General features: G+C 34.0%; 1 protein-coding gene across 5 annotated transcripts in view; it reads left to right on the forward strand.

The window, feature by feature from the left end:
- The window catches only part of Arid1b (AT-rich interaction domain 1B), a 417341-nt gene that overhangs the window by 235274 nt on the left and 163611 nt on the right, over positions 1-18456 (forward strand). The gene's annotated exons all lie outside the window — the stretch shown is intronic.

An 18456-nucleotide genomic window follows, 5' to 3' on the forward strand; every position in this document is an offset into this window, starting at 1 on the left:
TATCTCAATAATGTGTACAGCATATCAAAATCCAACATCTCTACCGTCTTACAGAAAAAAGATTTATAGAAGAAAACTGGTGTTGCTAAAGATTTAGCTCAAATTAGTAAGTCACGATCAACAGTGTTAGAGGAGGTAGATGGGCTTTTTAGTGTGGGTAATTGAAAGGCAGATGGTTGGTTATAGCGTGAGTCTTTAATTTGTGAAAAACCAGGGCTATAAACACATATTTTGTCAAGGATAATCCAACAATGAGTGATAATGGTAAAACATTTGATAGTAAAGGTTGTTTTCACAATTTTAAAGCGAGGACTAGGGCTTATTGCATGACTAGGCATGGTGAAGCAGCCAGTGCTAATAAAAGGTCTGCTGAAAATTACATATACCACTTCAAAATGATGACAGAGAGCAATGTCTTTTGCTCTCATCAGGATTTCAACTGTGATGATACTGACCTTTTCTGGAAGAAAATGCCCAGGAGTATATAACATCACCAGGAAGAGAAGAAAATACCACACCACAAGCCCATGAAGGATAGGCTTACCTTATTGCTATGTGCTGCTTGCTGCAAGTGGTCACCTCAAGATAAAGCCTCTCTTGGTTTATCACTTTGAGACCCCTAGAGTGTTCAGAAAACATAAAATCATAAAGAATAGGCTAAGGGTCGTTTGGAGATCTAACACAAAAGCCTGAATAGCAAGAATACTTTCTCTTGAGTGGATAAGCGAGGGTTTCTTCTACTCCTGGTTTTTTTTTTTTTGTTGTTGTTGTTGTTGTTTTATTTTCTTTTTTAAATTTTATTTAAGGAGAAAAAAAAGCAGAGAAAGGGTACAAGTTACACAGATTTACAGAAAAAAATAAACAGTAGGAAATCACTAGTTAATGGATTACATATTGTCATCTTAGAAATAATTGTTCAAGTCACAAAATTAAAGCTTGTAAAGTGGACATTCCAACAATGATATTGCAAACAGTTCTGTTCAATGATCCAATAAAACTCAATGATATCATTTTCTATCTTATACACTTAAATATACATGCATTTATATCATTTAGAGCACTTTCTTTTCCTCTCTTTTGTACAACGACTATTACACATTTTGGGTTTTGTTACTTCCACAGTTCTTATTGCTCTTTTGGAAGGGAGTAGAACCAAATGTGACATAACAGAACAGAGTCAATCAAATCAAAAGGGTGGACATAATAGATAATGTAAAAGCATAATACAAGGTGATCAATAATGGTTACCATAATGCCTCCCGTTACCTCTAATAGAGTTGCCTATATCATCAGTTATAATAAAATTGAACAAAACAGTAAAGAACAAAACCGACAAAACCAAAACATTGGAGACATCGTAGGTCTTCAAAAGTACATAAAAGTCATCGAGAATGGGCGTCATAATGAATCTCACTATCTTCACAGCTGTTGCCTAAACTTTCTAACGTGGTACTATCAAGCAAAACAGAATAGGGGACATCAGTCAAAAACAAGATGGTGAGAGTAATACTGGGCTTTAAATCAAGATAATGGAAAGTCAAAGTGGGTTACTATAATATATCCTGCTATTTTTATTTATTTTTCCCTTAATTAAAAGGATAAAAATAAAAAAGTAAATAATGGAGTGGAGATTGGGATAAAAGAGGGCATAACAGCAAAACAGTGCAGATCAAAACATAACCATTTAAGCAGAATAGTGTTTCACCACAAGATAATCCTGACATAAAAGTAGTTACCATATTGTCTCTTTCCTTGAAATCCTTGAGTACAACTTCGTATACTGTATCATTAAATATATCAAAACAATGTAAAACCATTTAAGAGAAGGACAGCATTACAGGGTATTTAGAATCAACTAACAGAAAATGAACAATGGTTTCTGTATAATCTCCTTGTCTTTAAAAGTTTTTGCTTATACTGTCGTACATAATAAAATCCAATAAGATACAACCTGTTTAGACCAATGGATTTACTCCTGTTAAGAAATATGTAGAGGACAAAGATTTACTACTCAAGGCTCTCTTCATCGTGGACAGTGGTACTGTTCACCCATGAAATATGGAAGAAGAATTGGCTGCAAAGTTCCTGTGGCTTTCAGTCAAGTTCCTCCTACCCAATACGACTTCTTTACTGAGCCTATAGCCAACTTTAAGAATCTGTCCAAAGAACTGTTCCTGGAGTACTTCCAGGTAGTCTCAAAGATTTAACCCTTGAAGAGTTCTAGAAGGACCATTACAAGATCTTGTCCTGTGTGGGGTTAATTGAGAAATCCAGTGTCTCTCTAAGGAGATCTGCCTGGAAGAAAGTGTGGCCTAAAATTATAAAGGAAAGAGACTTTGAAGACTGTGTACAGGAGCCTAAGCCTTCAGTTGGCTTTGTGGTTGATGATACTGTCACTATAGCAGAGTCATAGGTTTGCAGGTAGGCAGTACTGATGTTGAGGAACTGGTGAAAGAACTCTCAGAGGAACTGTCTGCTGAGGAACTTCAGCAAATCTGGCTAAGCAACAGAGACTGGCAGCTGAGGAGATTTCTAAGAGGACGAGGAATATGCATGGTCCATTCGGCAGTGTTCTTCTGAAATAAGGGAAATCTTGAAAAATTGGATGTAACTATAAACATTTGTAGAAAAGACCCATCTAGACAGAGAAAAGGCCAATCATTGCATTCACTCGCTTAATGACAATGTCATAGTAGAAAATAGTGTCAAAGAAACAGACAGCTATAGACCAGTTGTTCTGAAAAGGTAGAGACTTAGTGAACTAAATGGGATACAGACTCTCCCAAGGAGAGAAAGGATATCAAAAACCCAGGTTCATGATGTTCTTATGGAAGGGGGCTCTTCTTCCAAAAAATAACCACCTTCCATTTCATTCTCCCTTCCTGCAAAACAAAAGTGTCAGTATGGAAATTGCTGTTTCTGGTAAGTGTGGTACATTCTATAACTTGTTGACTATACTAAGAAAATTATTGGTGTTTCTGTTGCACATTATTGGTGTTTCTATGCGTATTATACAATCCTTTTTATGAAAAAGTTACTTGAAGGAGTCTTTTGGGAGGTTCAGAAGGCATTATAGGTATTTTCATTATTTCTTATGAGTAAAATAGTCTTAACTTAACAAGCAACTTGGGTTACAGTCAGCCATCATGAATGAGTTGAGTTTGTAATTCAAGGGCCCAATGTACTGTGCTGTAAAATGCAAAGCAATAAAATGTGTAGTATCTTAATATAAGCATTTTTCTTAGAACATTTCTGTTATCTAAAAGATTGCCTATCCTCTTTGTGATTAGCCCCTTCTTCCATACCTGGCTCTTTTCAAATCACATTTTCTTTCTTTATAGATTTATTTTTCATAATGATATATAAATAGAATCACATAATAACTAGCTTTTAAAATCTAGCCTCTCTTATTTAATGTAACATATTGGATATATATCCATGTTGTTCTTTATATTAGAAGCTAAGAATACTATTTTATTGTATGAATGTAATACATAGTTTCATTTATCCATCAAGTGAAGGATATTTTGGTTGTTATGAATAAAGCGTATATAAACATTCTCATACAGGTTTTAATATAAACATATTTTGATTCCACTTAGATAAATGCCTAGAAGTAGGATTACTGAATTGTTTGATAGGATTATGTTTATTTTTATCTGGAACTGCCAGACTTATCTGGAAATGCCTGTGCCATTTTACCAGAACAGATTATTTGATGCAGCTCAGGCTGGCCTTGAACTCAAGGCAAACTTTCTGCCTCAGTCTTTCCTAGTGCTTGGATCACAGGTGTGTGCCACCGCTGTAATCTCAGCTAGAGCAATTTATTTTTAAAAGTCCTTCTTGACTCATGATTTTATCCTGGAAATAGACAGAATACTCCTACTCTTTTTTGCCCAATATAACACTTCTCCCAATACTTAGAGGATATGACCCAAGATCTCCAGTGGATGCTGAAATTAAAAACGTTAGAGCACTGGTGGCAGCCTATGGCATATGTGCCACAGCTGGTTGTTTATATCATTGAATGCTCTAAAAGGTTCACCATCACTGTTCTAGAGTTAGTCTCATAGCCTCAATGGCTACTAAGTAGCGACCAGTGGTGAGTAGGTTATAAAATGTGGACATTCTGGACAAAGAGATGATTTATATCATAGGTACGACAGTATTACTCAGAATGTTGTAATATTTCTGCATCACAGTTGACTGCAAGCAACTGTGACCATGGAAAGTATTACCACCAAGTTCAGGTAATGTATTCTTCAAGAAAAAACTCTAAGCATATGTGACTAGAATTTTAGAAGGTGACCTAGTTGTTTTCCTTAATGAAGTAGTTAGAGAGCCAACCTAATGCAACCTCAAAAGAGTCTTTAGACACCTGCTATATTTCTAGTTATCTCTTTGACTTTTAACTATGCTAAAGTGCCTATCTCGTGAATTATCAATAGTTTTAGAACTCATTAGATGCAAGATGTTTTGTCTTTTTATTCTAGAGATTAGTATGGGGCAATTTTGAACTCCAAAAGGCATTAAAATAAACTTGGTGACAGATAAACGTCATAGAATTTCTACCTATTTTTGAAGACCTTGTTTCCTGTTTATTTGTGTGGGGTTCTTTTTATGTGTTTTGTTTTGTTTTTTGTAGAAGACATACTTACTTTTAAGACATGAAGGAGAGCAAAAGGGAATAGTGATAAACTCACAGTTGCCTTGAAAATTTCAACTACTCTTTCTAATCTACTCTCTGGAATATCTTGTATAATCTCAGTTTCCTTCATGTGATCACATACATGCATTTTGATTTTTATTATTTTTGCTCTTAGCTAGTAAGGCTACACTAAGCCGGTTTGTGTGAAAGAGAATATGGGGCCGCAATGGCTAGTATGGAGCCAGTGCAGTTATGGTGCTCTGGACAAATAGGACTGAGCAGGACTATGAAAAGAATTAAAAAGTGATTGTCTTCTCCAGAAAATTCTTCCTTACCCTTGTTATTAGTTTACCCAATTAATTAGGTAGATTTTTCCAGAATAACTTTTATCTAACAGGAAAATTCATACTCTTAAAGGGAAAAACTTTTAAGCTTAAATTTACATACTTTGTCTTTTATTCCTTCTCTTCTGTTGAATTGTTTTTCTCTTCCAATTTGACAATCAAGATAATCCTTATAAGTTTAATTTAAACTTCAGTGGCCTAAAAGGTGTTCTGTGATCTTTGGTTGTAATCTTTATTCCAGTGGGGTTTATTTGTTTTATTTTTAAAATCTATTTTAGAAGAAATATTTTAGGATAAGAAAAAGGTTTTCTCATTTGTCATTTTTCTTAACATCCAGATCCGGAGGACAGAGTTGGGGCCAGGGACATTTTAGAGAACAAGGCAGAAAAAAATAGAAACAGTGACACCTAATCAAAATAATATGTTGAAAGAATCATTTTATGGCAACATGCATTTGTTTTTAAAGACCTTTTCATTCTAACATCAGTTAAAATCCTCTTGATCATACATTCCTCCCTTGGATAGACGGTTTGAGTTCCATGTGTCTATATCTGTTGACCTCTATGTCTGAGTGTCGCAGAGTGACTTTGTGGCAACTTTCAGCTTGCTATTTAACAAACCTTAGTAGTAGAATGAAGTGGAGAGACTGATTTAAGTATATCTAAAGAGTATGTTAGCTAAATTTTCAACTTTTAATAACTTAGTTAATTTGTTCAAGTATTTTTAAAATTAAAAAGGATCCTTTTATGAAAAGCAATTAAAATTAGTTTGTTTATTAGCTTCTACTTTCAAAACATTTGAATTTATCTAACTGTAATATAAACTTGACAAACTGTATGTCTGTGTATGTGTGTATAATTTCATAAATAATCATAAACAAGGGACTGTTACTTAAAATAGTATTGTATTATGACCAAATTAGATCATCCAGTTCAAAGGTAAATATTTAGAAAAAGACTCAGTATTATTTCAGTTTTGATAGCATTTAGATAAACTGCCACTTAGAGTTCAAAAGGTTTTTAGTAGTACTTCACTGCCTAGGTATTTATAGCTAGTAATTTTGCTGCATCAAATCTTGTAGAATTTATGAATAAGCATAGCAGATTTAAAGAAATGGATACAAACTTGAAGTATTAAAGCAACCACATAGAAATTATGTAATGAATAAATATTAGACTTAACATATGTATGTTAATGAAATTTGATATATCAGAAGAACTAAGAGTAAATATAAAAGCTTTATGTTTGTTTTTTTGGGGGGTAGGTTTTGTTGTTTTGTCTTGTCTTTTCTTGTTTTGTCTTGAGTCTTATTAATTTTCCCAGATGGGGCTTGAATTTGTGATCTTTCTGCCTCTGCTTCTCAGAGTGGTGATATTACAGGTATGCATACCATACCTGGTTTATACTGCTACTTTTAAATCCCTCTAAAGTGAATTTTAAAAACAAAAATGGCATCATGAATGATCTAATTACGTTGCTTCTGAAATTGAATTTTTAAAACTCATGCAAAGTGTGATTTGTTATCAAAACTTTTATTGGTACATCTAGACTATTTACATACATTTATTGTTTTGCAAAAGCCAAATGAAATCATCAATACATTTTAGTCTTCATTTTTCATAATTTTGTACTTACAGCTTATCAGGACATTTTATATATACATAATGATCACATATCTATATCTGTTTCTATATTTCAATAGTATGTCTTGATTCTTCTTTTTTTCTCATCCCCTTTCCTCAATTTAACCCTTCTTCCCCTGCTCTACAGAAACTTTGTTTTAATTTTTGCCCTTCTAATTTTTTTAATTTTCCTTTCACCTCCCAACTTGGTTCCCCTTCCCATTTGAACATTTTCTTCCTGTTTCCTGATAAATACTGGGAATTATAGAAATCATTAATTTTGTACATGTGATTTCATTAGGCATCAGATTCCTAATGTCACTGAATCTATAAATAATATTGATCATATAACTGACAGGCTGACACTCTACAGTCTCAAAAAGATCATTATGGAATAGGTATGTTACTATGACCATTGGCCAGTTATAAACCTAGATAGCATGGTTAGTATATTCTCACCATCTGCTGTTTTAGTGAGCATTCAACCTAAATACAAGCCTGAATTTTACTTTAAAAATTAAGTCTAGGACAGTAAATGGTATATATTTTTTATAAAACGTTAATCTAACTTAAGTTATTTCTTGGTATAAGTCTAAAAGAATTGGGTGCATCTTAATTCACGGAAAATTTGTCTTTTTGCTTCATACTTCTTGGTTTCATACTTCCTGCTTTACTGCTACCAAATTAAAAACCCAGTCCTTTTAAAGGGACTTGAAAATCTACTCTTAGACGCATAAAAGTTCATATATGTTATTATTAAACAGCAAAAGTGGGATTTAGTTTGGAGTGATGCTAGCATGGAGTACAAGAGCATGTCATCAGCCAAATGGTACATAAAACTTTAAACTGTTCAGGAACTATCACCCCTGCCTAGATTGTGCACATTTTAGATCTTGTTATGTCTACACCTGTGTTATAATGAGCTATGTCAAATTTAGATTCCTACATGTTTTACATTTTTATTGTTTGTGTTATAGTCCTAGTGCATTCATCATGCACGTTGTTCGTTTGTTTGTTCTGCAAATAATTGAGGTCCTGCTCTGTGTTTGGCACTCCTTCGAGGTAACATCAAGATACCCCAGGTCTCTGACTTTGTAAGGTTTACATTTTAGTGAAGGTGGCAAGGCTGTATATGAATAAGCAAGAAAATTTCAAGTTGTAGGAAAAAAAGAGAGAGCTCTCTGAGGAGCGAGTAATTCAAGGGTACTAGTAGTAGGATGGACTGGTAATTGAATGTTTCCAAATGATGGAACAGCAAGGGTAAAGGTCCTGAAGGATTAGGACTGTTTTGAAGAATAAGAAGAAAGCTATTATAGCCAAAGCAATTTGAATCATTGAGACAAGCAGGAGTTACCCGTGTCCCTTCTTTTTTATCATGCTTAACAAGAAGGGATACAAGATAACTTTAATTTCATTATTGTGAAAACTGTTGGAAAGTTTTAAATAGAGAAAAGAGTTGGAGAAAGAACTTGGCTGGGTCACTCATTGGGTCACCAATGCTATCTGAACTCTTTTTAGTGTCATTGTGTTCTCATATGGAGCTCATGGTAAACATGTGACACTAGTGTTCCTTTTTTTTTTTTACATGTACCACTTAGCTTTTTCTGTTTGACAAACCAGTTCAAGAAGCTGGCATGTAAAACAGCTGTTTATTTAACTTCTGAATTTACAGTTTGGCAGTTTGACTTACATTCAGCTGTTTCTGTTGCATTCAGGCTCCCTTTTTTAGTTGAGCACTTGATCAGCCAGTGCAGGGCTGGGCTTCTTGGGGTTGACCGGCTTTTTCCTAAGGTGGTTTAGCAACAGGACTACATGTTTCTCCACTTTGAGCTTATTTACATAGTGTCTGGTTGAATTTCAAGAGGATGATTAGACATGTATGTACATTGCCTCTTGTACCTTGATTCAAGTGGCACAGCATGAATTATGCTGCTGTAGTTTTTTTGATCTGAGAATATCACAGGTAGGTCAGATGGATTGGGAGAGAAATAGACTGCTTCCTTTTGGTGGAAGGGATTGTTGAAAACTCTGTGTTCCTTTTTGCACACTTTATACTATAATCAAGTTCATTTCTAACATTTTTTCACTGCTTTGGAAATCCAGAGTGAAGATACTTTCATTCACTTAGAAAAAATAATTAGGAAGAACTGTGATCCCAGTGCTGTGACAGGCTTTGGCTTACTTTATCGTTTGAAAATATAGCTAACTTCCTAGCATACTGAATCATATGAACTATCACTTGTGAGAAACAAAATTATAACATATACACTCTACATAGTGAACATGTGTTACACAGTGCTAAGTATATCGGGAATGTGGTATAAATACATTTTATTAGTGTCTTCAGTGTTGATCAGGTCACTATCTAAGTTTTAAAGTTAATGTAAAGTACATTGGGCAGCATTTCACAATAAGAGACATCATTGAGTTCTTTATGGTTCTAGTGAGCCAATTACTGACAGTTGTAGCAAACATGTCCTTGAATTGTTGTGTGGATTATACGTGTTAATGAGGAAAATTCATAAGAAAAAAAGCACATTGGCAAAGTTCATATGATTTTTAAAAGAATGAATAAATTTCTAAAGTAAAAATATGCTAGTAAAATAATGAAAACAACTTAAATAATAAAAGGACAAAACAACTTCCTAACTTGCTAAAATTAAAATTTTACATCCTAGTGTGTGACATTTTTTAATATGTTTGTATGTGTGTGAGATAGCAAAATTGATATATGCTTGTTCTGTAGGTTAAATTGTCTTAAATCCTAAAACATGGTATTTTATTAGTATCCATTTTTCCTTAATGTAAATAGAAGTGTGATTAACACATTCCTGCTGGTATAGGGCATATGATACAGGAATAATATAGGATCTCCAAATAATGTAAGGGAAATACAACTTGACTTGTTAGATGTCTCATATGCCAAGTTTATGTTCTCTAAAACTGAGGAATGAATTACAGGAACAAGGAGATTAAGAGTAAAAATCATTTATTGGGAGAAAGAAAGCTTCTAAGAGGGACAGGAGGGGTTCCTGGGTGTGTAATCTGGGGAACTCGCTTCTCAAGGGAATTTTATAGAATATAACTACTAGGTGAGCTGGATGTAAGGCAGGATAAAACTGTAGTTACCTAATAAGATTGTAAGTGTAGTTGCTTAGGTAATATTGACCCTATGGAAAAATCACAAGGTGGGTATAAGAAAACTGTGGTCAACCAATGAGATTACAAGTAGTTGCTTAGGTAATATTGATTAAATGGGATCAAATGGATAAGGAAGCTATGTAGCAAAGCCTGAGGGCATGGAAGGGTAGGTTTATGAAGTTTCCATGATGTCTGTTTAGAATATTAAGCACTACCGAGCTTCCTTAGGGAAAGAATGAGTGTAGTCATTCCTCTTTGTCCTGAGGCCTGAATTTCAATTGCCTTCACCTACTGTTGTCTTTTGCACTAACCTCTCTAGGACCAGCCCTCTTGACTACCTATAATATTTCTAAATAACTTAGCTATCTGTAATATTGCCAGCTTGAACCACCAGTGGTACATGCACGACTGTCCCATCAGTTGGCTTGTACCACTTGTAGAAGTGATATAATCATGCATGGGACTGTTATGCATCAATCACCAGTGGTTCAAGCTACCTTGCAGTGAGACATGAATTACAGCCCGGTGATAAAAGTTTTAAAGAAATAGGTTCTAGCAGGTATACAGGTATTTTTGTCTTTTGAACCTCAATATAAGCAAAAAAATTTTTTTCCAAGAATATTTAAATCCTTAGTATACTATTACAAAGAAATAATACTGTGACCGAAAATTCAATTGTTTCTTGTTGTTGCCTCACCCCCTCCCCTTTTAGGTTAAATAGCTGACTTGAGTGACTTTCTATCCTTCGCCTGGAATGGAGGCAGATTTCCTTTATCATTTTTTCTAAAGAAAAACAGAAAAAAGGATAGAAATGATACATAATTTGAAAAAATAGTAAGAAACTAAGACTAGTTAATATATTGCATATTGTTATCTTAGAAGTGGTTGTTCAGGTTACAAGATCGAGGCATAAAAGCAAACAAACAATGACAGCACAAACTAAAGGGGTAGTAAAGTGCTCAAAAAGAAAGAACAACACATAGGGGAAAGAAGAAAAGGCAGAAAGGAAAAGATAATATATATGTAGATTATATATATGTATTTTACATATGTAAATGTATGTATGGATATTATGTATGCAAGATACCTGTACTATTAATCTCTATTCATCTTTTATCATTTTAATGTTAATTATGGTAAAGATATAGTATCTGTAGTCATCTGTAGTCACTGGAAATAATGGATCATTTTTTCATAGTTACTCAAATGGAAAATAACTGAATATTTAAATTTAAAGAGTAAAATCAATTTTGTTAAAAGAAAACATGAATGAACATTTTTTAAATCCTGGAATGTGGAAGATGTTTTCCAATATGGCACAAATTTTACAAGGCATGGAGGAAAGTCCCGGATAGTTTTTAAATGACAAACTTATGATTTTAGTCCTACTTTAAAAAATTTAGCATAAGTATTTTTTCATGCTATGAAATAATTTCTTTGAAAACTGAATTTTTCATGATTACGCTATCATATGAAATTTGTATGTCTTTTCACTTGCTATTTTAAATAATGCCTCATGAATGCTTAATATGTGAGTTTTGACTTCTCTAGCAGTCAGATACTTGGGTAAATAATTTATGCTTTAAATCTAAAATGATCTCCAAAAGTCCTGTGTTCAGGCTTTTGGAAGGTAATTGGATCATAGGGACTGTATATTCAGATTGGTGAGTTCATAGCTAAATTTGTGCTGTTAGGAGCAGAGACTTGGTTAGAAGAAATCTTCAGGGCTGTGCCCTTTTGGTGGTTACCTCTCCTTCCCAGGCTGCTCTCTTTTCTCTAATTGCATTCTGTGAGTTGAGGAGCTTCCTCTGCCAGACCATTTCTGCTTTGGAGCCAACCAGCCATAGACAAAAACCTCTGAAACTAAACCAAAAAAACCTCTCCTTTAAGTTTGGATGTCCATATTTTACCTCAGTCATGGAAAAGCTAATGTAAGTGTGCTTGAGAATGCTGATATATAGTGGAAGGTGGTTTTCTTGTTTTCATGCATGTCAAGTCAGTCATACATACAAGCATTGTCGTCTACATTTTTAAATTTTAGCAACTTCAAAAATAAGACATTTATTTCTATGATTATTATTGATGTTGAATAACTTTATACTATCAGTAACTTATTTTAAATTCTAATTAAACAAGATTTAACATAATGAGTAAAAAAAAGTTCACATTGAAAAACGAAGATACATAAGTTTTTCATCCAGAAGGCAATCATTGATACATTTCTTGCTTATCTTTTTAGAAATGTTCTAATTGTATTAAGCACGTGACCCAACTTCTGCTTTTAATCTAGGTTATAGCTTTTTATACACTCCTTACTTTCTTTTTTTTTCTTTTTGATGCAATATCATAGAACATTTACCTTATCTGCACACATAAATTTCGTTTTTGTGTTTTTGTTTTTGTTTTGGAGATGAGTTCCTACTATGTTGCCAAAGTTGGTCTTGAATTCCTGGAATTAATCTTCCTGCCTCAGGCTCCAGAGTAGTTAGGACCATAGCCACAACCCACTCCACCTAGCCTTCCTCTTTGCAATACCAGCACAATATTCTATGTATTTGTGATACAGAAAAATTTTAAATATCCCTTTGTGGGAAACTTTGAGTTTTCAGCTTTTTACTGTTAGAAAGAAATATGATAAACTTTCTTGTATATCTTCATTTTTGCCCTTGAATATCAACTGAACTGTTGAATTATACTTAATCATTTCCATGTACATTTTGGTAGGTACTGGCACTTGTACTGCAGAAGTAATGTATTGCAGTATATGTTCTCATCAGTAATATGAAGACTAATTAATGAACCTTTGTCAATATTCTTTTCTTGGGGGGAGTCTTTTTGGGACAGAATAGTCTGTTGTTAGGAAAATTGAATAAATTACTATAATTTAGTAAGATCCTTTATCCATGATTATAAATGGGTATTATTTTTCACTTTAGTTCTTTTGTGACCCTATAATCGTGATCTTAAGAGTCGTTAAAAATTAAAATACAACATCACTTTAGTATTACTTTATTCTAATGAAAATGCATCTAGAATTAATATTCTTTGTATATTCAGTGTGTGTTTTATGGGTAAAAGTGAAGACATTTTGAAAATGAAATACAAACAATTGTACTTGTAAATTTGTGAATCCATGTGTTTGCTATTTTGTTAGTTTGTTAGTAGTTATTTTGTTAGTTTGTTTGTTAGATTACAGTGATTTTTGGTTGAAGTGAGGTTTAGGATAATTGAGATGGAGATCAGTGGTTTCACTGCTACTAAACTTGTAAATTTCCCTTTCAAAGTGCTCTTTGCAGATGGAATCCTTTTAGCACCTGTGTTGCTGATATAAAGCTTTGATTGTATATTAGCATCATTTGACAATGTGTGATTTAGTGGAAAGGGTCTTGTCTTTAGAGTTGGGAAGTCTCTGAGTCATTATTATAATCATGCCCCTTTACACCCTGTACCAAGGAATTCTCAAAAAGTTCTTAGTCCCACTGAAGATCAAGTATGTTTCTCATGAGATTTGCATCTTCCTGGAGAAGGAGAATTGGCCATTATGTTCTGAGTTTGAGACAGGGTCTCACTAAGTTGCCTAGGTTAGGCTCAAACTTGTGATCCTCTTGCTTCAGCATCCCAGAGTGTTGGAATTACAGTAATGCATACTGTATCTTGCTTATCCTGCTACTTTTAAGCCTCCCTAAGTTGAACCTTAAAAATAAAAATGGTGGGCTAGGGATTTAGCTCAGGGGCATAAGCACCTGCCTTGTAAGCAGGAAGTCGTGAGTTCCATCCCCGGTACCGATTAAAAAAAAAAAAAATGGTACCCCATGAATAATCTCGTGTCATTTCTGATGTTAAATTTTTTTTTAAAAATTGTACAATGGCTATTTGAATACATTTCACTTATTTATTTGTATGAAATTCATCACCTCAGTCTTACCACATTAGGCAGAAAAACTTACATTCCGTAAATGTCCAGAAAGTATTTATTAATGAACAACCGAACGATGTTCCTGTGGAGAAACTTAGAACAGATAATTGCAGATCATAGTAGAGACAAAGAATTAATATTATGAAATCTTTTCAGTATGTGATCAAGTCTTTCCACTGAGAATGTACTAATTTCCCTGAGTTGTACTTTCTCATTTAAACTTAAAATTTTTGTTACTCTGTGGCTAAATTAAATTTGATGATGTTAGTTGACTAATAACCAAAATCCCATCAGATGAATTCAAAAATTCTTCTAGTTTATATAAAAGAATTACAAGTGTTTGTGGCTTGTGAAATACAAAATAATTATTGACTTTTTTAAAATTTCAGGTGTATGACAAAGGGAACCAATTAGGTTGGCTAATTTCTGTTGATAAGTTTAATGACTACTACATTTGAAAATTATGTGAAGGTTGAAATACTCCCTTACTCCCACTAGAGGGGGATTCCTTCCAATTTAGGTGAAAATGTTGTTAGACCCAACATGAAAACCTTACATGACATCGATATTTCCTTTAAATTAAGTCTAACCTTGTGCTTTTAAAATTAATTTTTCCCTAGATATTTAAATTAAACTTACAGCAATAGAAAACAAAGGATACTGAGCTAAGGAACATGTTTTAAGATGATAATATTTTTGAAAAACCAAATATTGTCAGAAAGTTGTTATTTAAATTGTTTTAAAGAATATAATGTTTACTCCCTGAGTCTTGGTAGAGACAGATTGTGTGGTAAAGAATGAGGGTGACTGATTGACATCCACCTCCTTCCTTCTGTACCTAGTTTCTGCCTACTCAGATAGCCAGATGGAGAATCATAAATCCAGCATAAAACTACTTTGCTATCACATCCAGTTGTGTCATATTAGAACCTTCTATTTAGATTTGTATTTGTTATTGAATTTTCTTGAATTTTAACATGTTTCTTATAACATGTTAAAATATGCAGAACTCATTATAAATGGTTTTACCAAAAAAGCTTAATATAGTTAAACAATAATTGTATGCATATTAAAATATACACATTAAGTGAACATACTGACTGAGGTATGCAAAAATGATCTATGCATATGATTTATTAACAAATGTTATTTTAGTTAAATTCAGCAGATCTGCTTTTCCTTTTAATGGAAAGCTTCAGTATTGATGGAGGGTTATAATTTTTAAAATATTTGAACTTAGTAACCTACTATTGTGGAAGGCAGGACTTGGGAAAATTTAGACATGTAAAATCCAAATTTTTGTCATTGTTTTCTTAAGCTAAAAATGTATAATACTTATTTCTAAATCTCAGACTTGGAAATTGAAGTATATAAACAGAAATACTGTCAGTGAATTTTATAATAATTTTGCACTATAGTTGATCCAACATTTCAGTCTTTAACATAAAATCATATTTGGGATCAGAAACATGGTTTTCATCAGGATGCTGTTGCTTAAATTCTGAGTCCCTAACGAGCCTGCCTTTCGTTTCTGCATCAGACTATCAGAACCACAGGTGTGGATATAAGCTTTCTTCACTTTCAGTAGTAGTCTCTTTTTAACCGCTTTCTGTTCAAATTGGAAGCCAGTCTTACTGGAATCATCTTTTTTTCTTTATATATTCCCAAATCCAAGGAAAATAAATTCCAGTTGTTTTTTTCCCCTCCACGCAAAGATACACTGGACTGGCCTGTGTACTTTTTGCTTACACAAACACTTAAAGAGTTCAAACCCACACAAACCAGTCTGATAGCATTGCTGCACAGCCATGCCTTCTTCAGACTTTTTATTCATATTTGTTTTGTTGCCTTCTTCCTATGCTCTTTTCCTTCATATATTGATTCTTCATAATAGTCAAATTTAAAAGCTTTGTACACCAGACTGAATAATTATGTTTAAAAGACAGTAATTATCAATATAAGTCTTCTTCTATGCAGCTTTTGAAATTCATATTAATGAGCTCTTGTCTTCTAATGCAGAAGACTGACAGCCAATTTTGAAGTTTTGCCATCTTTTCACAACTTGTTGAGTAGATTCGGCCTGCATTTTTCAGAGCACTGCTTTCAGAAACTCTTGCTCTGCAACATTCCAGAGGTTCAGTGCTGCACACCCTGATTTGAGCAGGGCAAGACTATACTAGCACCAGGCCAACATAGTGACATGCTTTCTTCACCTGGCATAACTTCCCTCTCACTGCCAGGAAAAGATCAAGAGGTACTTCAGCATCCTGTGATATGAGTCAGAAAGGTGGTCATGTTTAAAGAACTTGAACCTCTGTGTTCACAGACATGCAGGTGAAATCTTCTGATTGGAGCTACCTCACTGTTCAACTGCTGAGGAGAACTGGCAGTGCGTGGGATTCCCATCATCGTGAAGAGCTATTAGATCTCTACCTTGACAGCTAACATCACTGGCTGCCATAGTCCTCAGATCTCCAGACCAGGCCATGCCTCCAATCTGGTTTCTGTGTCTGGGGTTCAGAGAGGCTCTCAGTAATGTCTACATTGTTTTTTTCCATATGATTTCAGGTTGAAGTCTTGACCTTACAGGGTGCAGCAATTGGAATCAGTGTGTATTGTGCAGATTTTACCCATTCTCTAGGTGACTTTGAAGATTCAAAATATAAAGGATTTGGTTTTTCAGTCAACACTGAGGTTACAAAATCTTGACACGTTTGAGATTATCCTCTGTCATCTTGGTGAATGAATACAAATTTCTAAGACTACTTACTGGGTTGTATCCTGGCCCATATATAAGTCTGATGCTTTTAATGATGATCTGAATGAGCCGTTGCTCTTTCCCTGAATTATTTTCTCTTTGTTTCCTTCTAACTTAATTCTTTACCACTTTTTTCTTTGCCTCTCCCAATTTAAATTAAAATCTGAGAGTCTAATGTTGACTTAAGGCTTCTTCAGGACTTAACATGTTGGTACCCAGAGATGCAGATAACCTATTTTTACATATGAATGTGGTGAAACAACATTCAGAAAAATAATTTTACAGTCCCTTTAAAGTATCATAACTATTTGGCCTGGTTTGTGATTATTTTTTAAGCTACCCTACTGGGAAATATTCCTGCCCTTCCACGTCTTAAATCTTAGTCTCATGTAAGTATTGTTTTTGTTTTTCTAGGCTTACGTCTGTTAGAATTAACTTAAAATGCTTATAACTATTTCACAGTATATTTAGCACATTAGATATTTTCAGTGGTTCTAATTTTCTAAATTCTGATTTTATATAATAATTTTTTGAGCTTTTTTTCTTTGTAGATACAGTTAAGATATCTAATTACTTTTACATTTTGTATAGTAGTAAAATAACATAATTTTGGTGAAATAGAAGAGATACTTGAGAGTAAAAATGGGGGACCAGGGATTTAGTTCAGTGGCACAGTGCCTGCCTGCCAAGTATGAAGTACTGAATTCAATTCCTGGCACCAAAATAAAAAGTAAATAAGTAAAAATGAGTAAATATATACATTTATTAGGAAAGTGAAATTGTACAAATTGTATAACATTGTTCCTGACCTGGACTTTAGTCAAGGCTTAAACACCTTAAAAATAGTATAATCCTGTAGAAAATAAATCAAGAATTTCAGGGGCAGTCAAGATGGATTGATTGGGGCCTGGAATTTAGCTCAGTGGCATAAGCATCTGCCTTGCAAGCGCACCATTGTGAGTTCAATCTCCGGTACTGATTTAAAAAAAAAAAAAAAAGGATTGATTATTTTTACAAGATTAGTGTTTCTCATGTGTCCTTAATAAAGCTGCTTGTTATAATGAGATAGTAAACCATCTAATAAGCAAATGCACTACATTTATAAAATTACACTATTAAACAGAAAAAAAAGGCTAAAAAGTTTCTTTTTTCACTTACAAATTTTCCTAAGAAATAAGAAGAGACAAGTCAAATATCCCTGGATCATTTTGGCTGCTGCTGCTGCTGCTGCTACTCTTCCCTTTCCCCTTCCCCGTCCCTGTCCCTGTCCCCTTTTCCTCCTAGTCCTCCTTCTGCTTCCTCCTTCTGCTTCTCCTCCTCCTCCTCTTCCTTCTCCTCCTCTTTCTCCTTCTCCCTCTCCTTCTTTGTTTGATTTTTTTTTTTTTTTTTGAGTGGAGGAGTAAAGTCTGATTGTAAACTCTAGGAATCCTGCTTCTCAGTCTTCCAAGTAGCTGGGACTATAGATTTATGCAACTGTGCTAAGTTTCATAAATTTCTTAAATTTTATCAATCCATATAAATTTCTTTAACATTTCATGACCACAAATAGCCTCCCCCTTCTAATTTTTTATTGATAGCCATGTTAAAAAATTGTAAAGACACTGATTTTGTTTAATCCAGTCTATAAAAAGTTTTGGGCAATGTTACTATCCTCTGTTATTTCTGAGGAAATAGGAACTCAGAGCATTTAATATTTTTCTCGGTTTCACAGAGCTATGATTGACATCAGAAAGTTGACCACATGGCCTATTTTTTCCTGAATGTGCTGAGAACTGAGGATGTACATACTGTCACTTGCATCTCTTCACTTTCATCTAATTTTTGGCATCCTCACCTGAGTCCTTTCTCCACCTCTCTTGCTAATGTCTTCTCTAATTCTAAGTCTCAATTGACTGTTCACCCTTGCATTTCACTAGCCAGAGAAGCATTTGACTTTATGATGTCTTCTACTCTGGAGTGTTCGTTTCCTCAGTCCTCGCTTTGCTGATTCACATTTTCCCTGGGTTTCTCAGACTTTCCTCCCTCTC

The sequence above is a fragment of the Cavia porcellus genome, unplaced genomic scaffold (assembly GCF_034190915.1).
Source record: "Cavia porcellus strain 051 isolate PalLab524CR breed Dunkin Hartley unplaced genomic scaffold, mCavPor4.1 scaffold_22, whole genome shotgun sequence".
Lineage (NCBI taxonomy): Eukaryota > Metazoa > Chordata > Mammalia > Rodentia > Caviidae > Cavia > Cavia porcellus.